The sequence below is a fragment of the Taudactylus pleione genome, unplaced genomic scaffold (genome assembly GCF_031769625.1).
Source record: "Taudactylus pleione unplaced genomic scaffold, aTauple2 ptg000398l, whole genome shotgun sequence".
NCBI lineage: Eukaryota > Metazoa > Chordata > Amphibia > Anura > Myobatrachidae > Taudactylus > Taudactylus pleione.
In genome coordinates, this window is record NW_028284800.1 from 1,677,815 (window position 1) to 1,688,795 (window position 10,981).

The 10,981-nt window shown below is 40.6% G+C and overlaps 1 pseudogene; it reads left to right on the plus strand.

Moving 5' to 3' along the window:
* Positions 1–690: 690 nt before the first annotated feature.
* Positions 691–810, plus strand: LOC148506668 (5S ribosomal RNA; annotated as a pseudogene).
* The last annotated feature ends 10,171 nt before the right edge of the window (positions 811–10,981 follow it).

Consider the following 10,981-nt stretch of genomic DNA (forward strand, 5'->3'; position numbering starts at 1 on the left):
ACTGATCAAGTGCATCCTGAAATTCATTTCTTAACCAAAAAAGCAGGATGTTACAAATGTATTGGATGTACTACTTGCCGATATATGGAAACAGGCCCAGATGTGGTACACCCTCATTCGGGGAGACGCATACCGCTCAAACATGTGCTCACTTGTACCAGCAAGTATATTATTTACATCATTCGCTGCCCTGTGGTCTGGCATATATAGGGAAGACTTCCTGCACAGCCCGGATCAGAATGGCGCAACATCGGACGGCCATCCGACAAGCTTTAGAAGGCAAAGAAGTTGATCAACCTGTGGCACGACACTTTCGAGACTTTTGTCATCCATTAGCTACTTTATTGTATAAGATTATTGATCATGTTCCCCTATCCAGAAGAGGAGGAGATAGGGACAAGCAACTGCTACAATTGGAGGCTTTTTGGATACATCGTATGAACACAGTATCCCCTGGTGGATTGAATGAGAACTTGTCTCTTGCTTGCTTCCTTTGAGGAGTATATTTATTTTTTTCACAGGTTGGAGTGATTTTCACACTCCTGTATGGTCAGTTGTATGGTCCTCCTATGAGTGGAGTTGATACCATTTAGTTATGTAGCCTGATCTGATCGGCCATTCCTTTATCTCTTATACTATCCTCTTTGGGCCAACACGGATGTTTGCAGAAATGCATCCATTACATCCAGTGTTTACAACCATACTAACGCTGAAAATGCCCGATCTCGTCTGATCTTGGAAGCGATACAGCGCTTGGCCTGGTTAGTACTAGGGAGGGTGACCACCTAGGAATACCAGGTGTTGTAACCTTATTTATTGGATTATTTATTGGATCACTTATGCTGCCACATATGGTTTCCTTCCAAAGTCGTTCCGTGATCAATTTCATGTCTCTTCTAATCTTCCTTTTTCTTTTCATTATAGCCGATTAGACAATAGGCCACTATTCATCAACTGACGTGTTTTTCTGATTCTCATGTATTCACAGATATTTTTACAGGTTTACTCAGAACTTGTTTGCATCAATACAGGCTGTCAAGATGGTCAGCCTATTTTTTTATTATATAGGCATCTTTTGATTAATGGTGCCGATCCCCCAAATATATTTATTACATATTTTTTTCAGATTTAATATATTTTTTCTGCACTTATTTATGTGGTCACCATGTTTGCTCTATTTCCGCATGAAAATTATTTTTGTTATAACACTTATGCTTTAGATATTTATTCTCATCATATCATCTTATGTTCATGGCCACCCATCTACACCTTTATTTTTTATATTTTATTTTTTATTCTAAAACTCCAACTTATTTGTGGCACATGTTGCTAGGACGTCCGCTTTATTTGAGTCCTTCATGTTTTGACATTATATTGTCAGTTGTTCACCTTGTTTATATAGTCTTCCTCAGGCATTCCACACTTATTCTAGTATGCGCATGAGTATTAACCATTTTTTATATGTATTGTTTTCATGTTCTATATGTATTGTTTGTATATTTATGTTTCACCTCATGTGGTTTTCTTCTTGTTGTTTTTCTACACATTTACAACATTTTGATGTCTTAGCATCACATTATTCACACTACAAATACACGCACATTTTTCACTTATGTGCCTTGATGTTTATCCACCATGCAGGTATATTCACTGTTACACTATCTCCCTCCTCTGTTGGTTACCCGGGTGACAGCGTCAGGACGTCGGCATTCTACACCTGACGTCAGGACGCTTCCGTCTTCTCGCGGGTCGCATGCCGATGACGTCAGTCGCTCGGCGCCCGGAAGGAGAGACGAACACGCTTCCCAGTACACAAACACATGGGCTCTATAAAGGTATGTTTTTACTGTTCTCACTTTGTGTTCTTGATAAAAGTCTTTGGACTGAAACGTTGGACTGAACTATCCCAGTGTGGTGTGATTCTTACATTTTGAGGTCCTGTGAGTGCCGCTGCTTTTTTCCTGTCTATTTAGTTGCCACAACTACAGAGGGCACCCGGGCAAGTACTCATGATTATGTGGAGTGCTAGCTTTTGTTTTTGCTCATTATATATATATATATATTTACCAGACCACCGGCGGCACTCTAGACTGGAAATAATCACTGAGTCATATCTTAAAGATACTAAATAAACATAGTATAGAAATCGCAATAGCTGATGCAACATGTTGCGATTTCTATACTATGTTTATTTATATCACTATGGTTACGAGTGGGGATGTTGTCACTTCTGGTGAGACAAACCTCCGGCTGATGTACGTAGTGATGGGCGGTTTGTTTGCACGTGGGGTTAGCTATTTAACAGACATGGTATGTGTATTTGCACTTGTTGGCTTGACAAAAATGCTTATAAAGGCACTGAAACGTTGCATCTTGAAGTTATATGACTCAGTGATTATTTCCAGTCTGGAGTGCTGCCGGTGGTCTGGTATATTTCAGCAGGTCTCACAGTGGACTTTCTGTGGAGGGCACCAAGCACAGTTATCACAATAAACCTTGGGAGTGCCGGATCGTGGAACTGTATATATACACCCCCAGCCCAAAACCCGGAAGTGGGAGCATATGTAATGAGCAACAGCTCAAATATATGTAATGACAATACTCACAACTTTTAAAGCATGGCCACCACCTGTAAAGCCGGTGCAGCAGCCCCCAAAGACAATGTAAATACACAGATAGGACCCGCGGCGCCGCAAACTGGAAGTAACATGCGTTCCACAGTGTGGAACGCACCTCAACTGGAGGTGACACGGCAGACCAAGCTGCAAAGTCACATGTGTAGTTGCTAAGCAGCGCTGCTACCCACTGCTGCCAGCGCCATCAAGTGCCCGAATGTAGACAAAGGTCTGAAACAGACCTAGCTCATAGAAACACATGGGCTATAGCTAACTAACACTGGTCACAAAACATCCAGCGCGGAGGCACTAGACAAATGACTAAAGCCAATCGGGCTGCTGATTATAGTAGTGGCTACATCAATAAGCATCAGGAGGAGAGGACATACCCCTATTATTGGACACAACACATAACATATAAAAACACTCAACCAGTAAAATACTGGAACAAACATATATAAATAAGATATACCAACCAAATATAAACTACTAGTGTGCCAACATAGCAAAATACACCATAGAGATGCATAGGAGGCAATCAGCACCAATAATTATCACGTGGTGTTTACGACAACCTTAAAAAATAGTGTAAGTATGCTAAAAAATTATACGCTTCACCGCAAAAAATATATATTAATATGCTCCACCGCAAAAAAATATTCTAAGGATGATATCCATTCAGGCCTTTTGGGGCCACAGTGTCCAGCTTGAATATCCATCTGGCCTCACATTTCTTCAGGAGGAGCTCCCTATCACCACCATGAATCGGCTGTGGGACATGATCGATCAACATGCATTTCAGAGTGTTTGGCCACTGGCTTGTCAGAGGTTTTAGATTGTAAGGCAGCCCTGATCATTGAATGGTGGTTAGCCATGCGATCCATGAACGATCTTGTCATACCAACGTAGTAGAGACCGCATTGACACATCAAGATATAAACAACAAAATCTAAGGTGCAGTGTAGCCTGTGGCGGATCGCTATATTCTTCCCACTATGAGGATGGGAAGAGTGAGTCCCAATTGTCATTGAATGACAGGTGATGCAATCTGTACATCTGTAACAGCTGGTACGGCGAGTTGACAGCCAATGCGTCTGTGGCACCTTAGGTTGTTTCGTGGGCCGCATTAGTAGTTGACGTAAATTTGGACCACTGCGATATGCCATCATAGGTGGTTGTTTACAAATACCCTTAAGGGCAGGATCTGTAGCAATAACAGGCCAATGACGTTTAATGACTTTGTTGGTCGCCGTAGCTGCCAAGTCATAGGTAGCTGGATATATCATTCTTGTTGTATCCATATTTTTCTTAGTGGTAATTTGAAGATGTTGTCGTCGTACTTTTGTCAAGCACCTATAAACTACTGATGGTGAGTACCCTCTTACAAGAAATCTGTCACGCATCTCCAACAGTTGTACTTCAGCTACATCATGAGCTGTGTTTTGTAGGACCCGAACGAATTGTGATATAGGAAGGGACTTCTTCAAATTGCTCGCATGATGACTTGATCCATGAAGCAGTGTGTTACAGTCTGTTAATTTGCGGTATAGAGTAGAACTCAGACCGGTGCATTTACGTGAAATGGTCATGTCAAGAAACTTTATGGAATGTTTATCTATACTAGCAGTGAAGCGCATAGGGCTGTCAAGTGCATTGAGGACAGAGACCATATCCAAAAAATCAACGTCCGGTCCTTTCCAAATTAGGAACAGATCGTCGATGTATCTTTTATAGCAAATAATCTTGGAACCGAAATGACCCAAAATATACTTTTGTTCAGATAGCTGCATATAGAGATTGGCATATGATGGGGCCAAATTGGACCCCATCGCCATACCTGACAGCTGGATATAGTGGTCGCCACCATAGCAGAAGTGGTTAGAACCCAGTATCAAGTAAATCACTGAGCTGGCAGCATACCTCGCGATAGTATGCATGCCAGCCCTGAACCACCACAGCTCCACCATTGTCAGCCGGGCATATTACCACTGCCTCATCATGTATCAATCCTTGTAGAGCTTGTCTCTGTGTGTGCGTTAAGTTATATCTCCTAGTGGCATTGAAAGCAGACATTTCATGTCCTACTAATTGTAGATAAGTTTTAATACTAGCATTGTTTGACTGAGGGTCAAATGAGCTAGGATTTCTAAATTTGCTAGAAGTAGTCATATCTCCAGAATTGGAGAAACATTCACGTAACCGCAATTTGCGTCCAAAATTGTAGTGATCGATAGACCAATTAAATTTATCGTGCTGTACCGTAGGTACGAATGAGAGACCAAGTGAGAGTACCTCAGCTTTGGCCCGAGACAGTGGTCTGCTGGAAAGATTATAAATGGGTTCTACCTCCTTGGTCATCCCCTTCCCCGCTTTTTTATATTTACCACCCTGCCTGCTTGGATATCTGGCGCGCGTCTGGGACTTAACCCCTAGCCTCTGCCTAAAAAAGAGGCTCCACTTGGAGGCCATTGGCTAGGAGATACTCTCTCTCAGTTTGATTGTGAGGACAATGTCTCAAATCGAACAGGGGGTCTATATTTAGGAGTTCCCACTTGCCGTCTGGGACAGTTATCACCCCTAAGCCCCCGATAAACTTGGTGTTGAGTATAGTCAGAGTTGACCGTTGCCAATTTTTTACATTTAAATGTAATCAGGTCCCTCTGGTAAATATTAATCTGATTTCCCCAACCAACCCTCAGTGATATCGTTGGTCAAAGTATTGAGGTGGCTACTGTTAAACAGTCTTATCTCATATCTCACTTTGGGCAGTTCAGTCCCCACCTCCTCGATGACTAATAGGATTAAATCCAGTGAACATTTGTTGAGTCCCCCACACCATTTGGTGCAAAATGCCAAGTTGTTGCGCCCAATGGTGGGGGTGTTGTTCACTCTAAATCCTCGAGGGACTCTTTTATTACGATAATAATCAGAGAGAAATTGACCATGCAAGGTAAGGTCAATTTCTCTTTTCTTAAGCCTTAATAGTTTATGGTACAAGTCTACACTTGATTCATCCGGTAGTTTGGCAAATTCTGTGTGATCAAATAGGACTTTATCAGCATCATCATCTGTAAGTGAGACGAATGTATTTTGTGCTAACTCCCATGCTGCATAGTCCAACATTTGTCCACTCTCATTGGCCATGTCAAACAACGCCAGTATAGAACTAAAAGTGAAAACATGCAGTGCGGTTCAAGGAATAGCAATGTAAGATCAAATAGAACATATCCAGTAGTTGATGACACACACTAAAATAGCACCAACAACACAACTGCTGGGTGAATCAGAGGAAATAAAAAAACAAACAATCTAACATAGAGACTGTCCTTTAAACAAACGCACATGCAAATATTATCACTAAATAGTCAAGATATGTCGAGTCCTCAATGCAATAGTCAGCCCTAAAATACTGTTGGCACACAGATATAACCTTATCATAAATTGAAAAAACAAACAGAACAAAAAATGAAACATCATATATGAACTAGGGACAGTCCATTCATGAAGGAGTCTGGGGACTCCTGGGGTCCAATGTGGGAGGAACAAATATAAAAAAGCAAAAAAAAATCCAACCTCAATCAGAAAAAAAGAGAGTGTTTAGATTTCAGGGTGCTAGCTTAAGGGTGCAAAAAATTCCCCATTATCCATTCAATCCAGTAGGCTGCACTCACTTGTCAGAGTGTATAGTCCGGAGTGCTCCATTAAAAATAATAAAGTCCAAAATACAAGTAGACAAGGATGGGCACTCACCACTCAGTAGAAAGTCTTTTTAATTACTCATGGATCACATAACATAGGTCGACGTTTCGGTCCCACAAGGACCTTTATCAAGACAGATTCACCACCACAAAGCTACCACCAAGGAGATCCATAACCCAACAACCCTCCAGCCGCCTGACGTAGCCACATCAATTAGTCAAGCCCCACCCACAGCTCAAAACCCGGAAGTGGGAGCATATGTACTGAGCAACAGCTCAAATATATGTAATGACAATACTTACAACTTTTAAAGCATGGCCACTGCCTGTAAAGCCGTCGCAGCAGCCCCCAAAGACAGTGTAAATACACTGTATATATATTCATATATATATATAGATATATATATATATAGATCCTCAATCTGGCACTCACTGTGGGAAACAGAAAATGATGGTCCGGGTGCCCTCCAACAGTAATCCTAAGCACTACGAACACTGAACAATATGTAATCCACACGGCGGCACTCCGGGTACAAAACGTAAACACCACACGGCTGATCAGGCAATGTTTCAGTGCTTTTAATAGCACTTTTATCAAGCCAATAACAAGAGACATGAATACACCTAGCCCCTTTATACAGCATAACCAGCAAGAATAGAGGCCCACCCATTCCCGTGTCCGTCGCCCGCAGGCAGTTGCACCGGAAGTGACGTCAACTGTAACCCCCATAATACTGTATATATATATATGCGCTAGGGGGCACCAGACAAAATCTTGCCTAGGGCACCAAATTGGCTAGCTCCAGCTCTGATTGTCCAGCTCTTTCCATGCATGCAAGTCCGGGCAACATACAATGACAACCGGACAAGGTACAACTCTCACCACTGCTTGTGGCTGCAACAGACACTTTTATTTGGATATTTAAAACTCTCTCCCTCCTGCAAATAATTAATGGCGGCTATACAATAGTACAATAGATATCATATTACCGGAGACTGTAAAAACAGTTGACATTTGTGTTTTATATATTTCAATATACGGTGCACTTTATTGAAAAGACTGACTACCACAATTCCGTTTTCCTGATAAAATAAACCATGCTTTAAATACAGGATACAATTGGAGACTAAAGCGATATATTCTTTCAGAGACTTGATACAAACAACATAATTACCGTTCTTGGTATAAGATACTACAGAGCCTCTCAAGCTGGGAGAGGCTCTGGAATAAGCAGTGTTTCTGTTTACAATATATACTCCTTTTTAGGATATTGATGTGTCCTTACAAATGGTTACCTTAAAGGAACCTAACACACACGAACCAAACAATTTAATCTTTAATAACAACCATTGATTGCTCCACGGATGGTGTATTGGTTAGCATTACTGCCTCACAGCACTGAGGTTGTTGGTTCAATTCCCACCATGGCCATAACTGAGTGGAGTTTGCATATTCTCCCTATGCTTGTGTGGGTTTCCTCCCACAATCCAAAAATATACTGGTAGGTTAATTGGTTCCTGTACATGTGGTGGGAAATATAGATTGTGATCTCCACTGGTGCAGGGACTGATGTGAATAGCCAAACATTCTCTGTAAAGCTCTATATAAAATTACTGGTAATAAAATAATAATAATTATACAATAATAATTATCCCTGACAGAATTATAGATGTCTAATCTCTCTGTCTATCCTGTTTGCTAGCACTATGGTTATAGAACCGTATGCTATACTATATAGGACATGGGATCATTTTTATGCTTTATTGGAATACTGGGGCTGATGCAGGGTAAGGATCTGTGCCAGTTTACGTTGCATAAATTGTAAAAAATCACTCTGCATGTGCCAGGAAAGCAGACAGTGGGCATTTGTGCCACTGCAGATTTGCATGAATCTGACACGCTCATTTGCACCTGGAGAGATGGGATGGGGAGGGAAGGTAAGGGATGGGTTAACGTGTTTGTGCAGACCAGCACATATATGCATATATGCTCATCCAAGCTGTATTATTTGCAGGTGGCGGGTGCTCCTGAGCAGGTACAAATACACAATGATGGTGATGACACCAGCAATAGTAATGTACTTGTGACTGACTGTGTGTGACTGCATAGTTAATACTGATTGGAGCATTTCTCAATACTCACGCATAAATTATATTGTTGGGCACGTGCTTTAGCACTTTTTTGTGTACGAGATGAAAAGATGCAATTGCTGTATTAGAGAGGTTTATTGAAGCCTAATAGTGAATGCGTATTAAGCAAGGAAAAAAAATATGGGTGTAATTGATATTGTATGTGACATATGCCTAATGTAAACCTGGTACATTTGATATACAGTATCTGCAATTGAGGCTTTTTAAGTGAACGCCTTTTATACCTCATATTTTAAGTGAAATTGAATGCAACAGCATCAGTTAAGCTTCCTCCTATTTCTACTGTACCCATCTGCACATCTCCTGTATAATTATTATGTTAAACATATGAAGTGCTTTCTTTACTATATCACTATACACTCTATGAAATTAGACTGTTCACACAGGAGCATAAATGGCTTACTGAGCACTAGTGTCTCTTCTAGCCCCAGTGTTAGCACACATGTGCATCTCTCTTTACTACTAGAGAATCAATATCATGGCGTTACAGAATTGACAACATATTATGCACTAGTGCAGCCCTGGACAACCTGTGGCTCTCCAGATGTTGTGAAACTACAAGTCCCAGCATGCTTTACCAGCTGATCAGGTGAGAGGGTATGCTGGGACTTGTAGTTTCACAACAGCTGGAAAGCCATAGGTTGGCCAGGCTTGCACTAATGATAACAATGCACTTGTGGTTAAACTTTGAGTGTCAATGACTTTTCCACCATTTTGAGGGGTACCCCATAAAAGGCTATTGTTTTGGACAATTTGACCATTTAAGCTCCACTGTCCTCACTATTATTTCTCTATACAAACTCTATTGACTAACTTATCTTAATTAATTATCTTAATTAACCAATCGCCATTAAGGGTACATTATTTTATCCACCACTTTATTGGTAGCAACACATCCCCCCTGATGATGTCACATGACTAAGTCCCATGATGAAACGCATTGGAAGGGGTGCTGTTGATTTCTCTTCAACACCTGATGCTATAGATGGAGTGGGCCCTTATCATATAACATAAGATTTTTTTAAATTTACTTCAACGTACATGATTTTAATCTGCTTTTTATATGTTGAGGGGTTTTTTGTTTTTGTTTTGTTTACATAATACACTATTTTGATCTATCATCATACTCCTGATGTACCTTAGGTTTTCATTGGTTGACCAGACCATGTCTGAGACAGTGAAATGTTGCAAAAGTTTAGCATATTTATTAAAAATAAACAAACTATTTAGTGCTATTGATTTATCCTCCATCCCTGATTATAGTACACGAAAGTTAACAACGTAACAACGTGTGTACCCAGCGATCCGACAGGCAACTCCCCTGCCGACGGACCATCATATCGGGCGGTTCATGCACACTGGCTGATCTGGTGCCCGACTGCCCAATATGCCGGCCCCCAATGCATAGCGCTGCATGGTATCGTCAGACGCATCGCTTGATTTTACTGAATGTACAAAGGATCAGGCAATGCAGCTGATGACCCCACGGGAGTGTGCACTACATGATGTAGTGCGTACACACTGCACGATATTAATGATTTGTCATTCTGAGGTATTGAAATCAGTTGAATCGTTAACAATATCGTGTAGTGTGTACCCAGCTTAAAGCTGGGGACACACAATTAATGACGTGTGTACCCAGTGTCGAACTCAAATAATTGGTTATGATCATTTGTAATTATTATCTGACGATCTAGTCATCTGTGGGCCGATAAAGAGTAGATCGGACGCTATTCTGCATCAGCGAAATCCGATTCGCACAAATGTGTATATGTATATCTATATTTATGCATGGTTTAGTCAGTAATGAGAAACAGGTTCTGTATACAAGTCTGTGACTAGTAATTAAAAATACACAAAGATACTGTGAGTGTTTGCCGTATACAGATACAATATGTCTGTGGCAATTGAAGTGTAACACAGAGACTGATATGCTCAGAGGAAGTGTTCTGAATGTAGAGTTAGAAACAATTGTAAGAAGTTTGACTATTGTTAGCAATTGTATGCCTTGTGTTCAATGCTAATGTGGTTAAGAATAACTGACAATTGTATTCTAAATAAGCATAGGAAAGCCTTTGTTGAGTTATCAGACTTCTGGACTCCGGCCAAGGCTTGCTATGCCACCTGTGAGCAGAACAAACTTCATTTTATATGACCTTTTGGAATTGGATTCAGACGGATATAATATCAAAAATACCAGTTACTGGATAAAGCTATATATATATATATATATATATATATATATATATATATAAATATATATACATTAATCCATGACACATATACAGATGCACATTAGCGAATAAAATATAAACTCACATACAGCACGTATTTGCATGATACACGACACATACACGCAGCGCACGTTTGCACTGCGTTCAGATGCACGACGCACACTGATGAATTCCTGTAAATATCTCACATTCATTTATGCAAGCACATATATAAAAGGTTCCCTAGCATTGAGCGTAATATTAGAGGTTTTGTTAGCTAATCATTATGGTGTAAAATGTACAT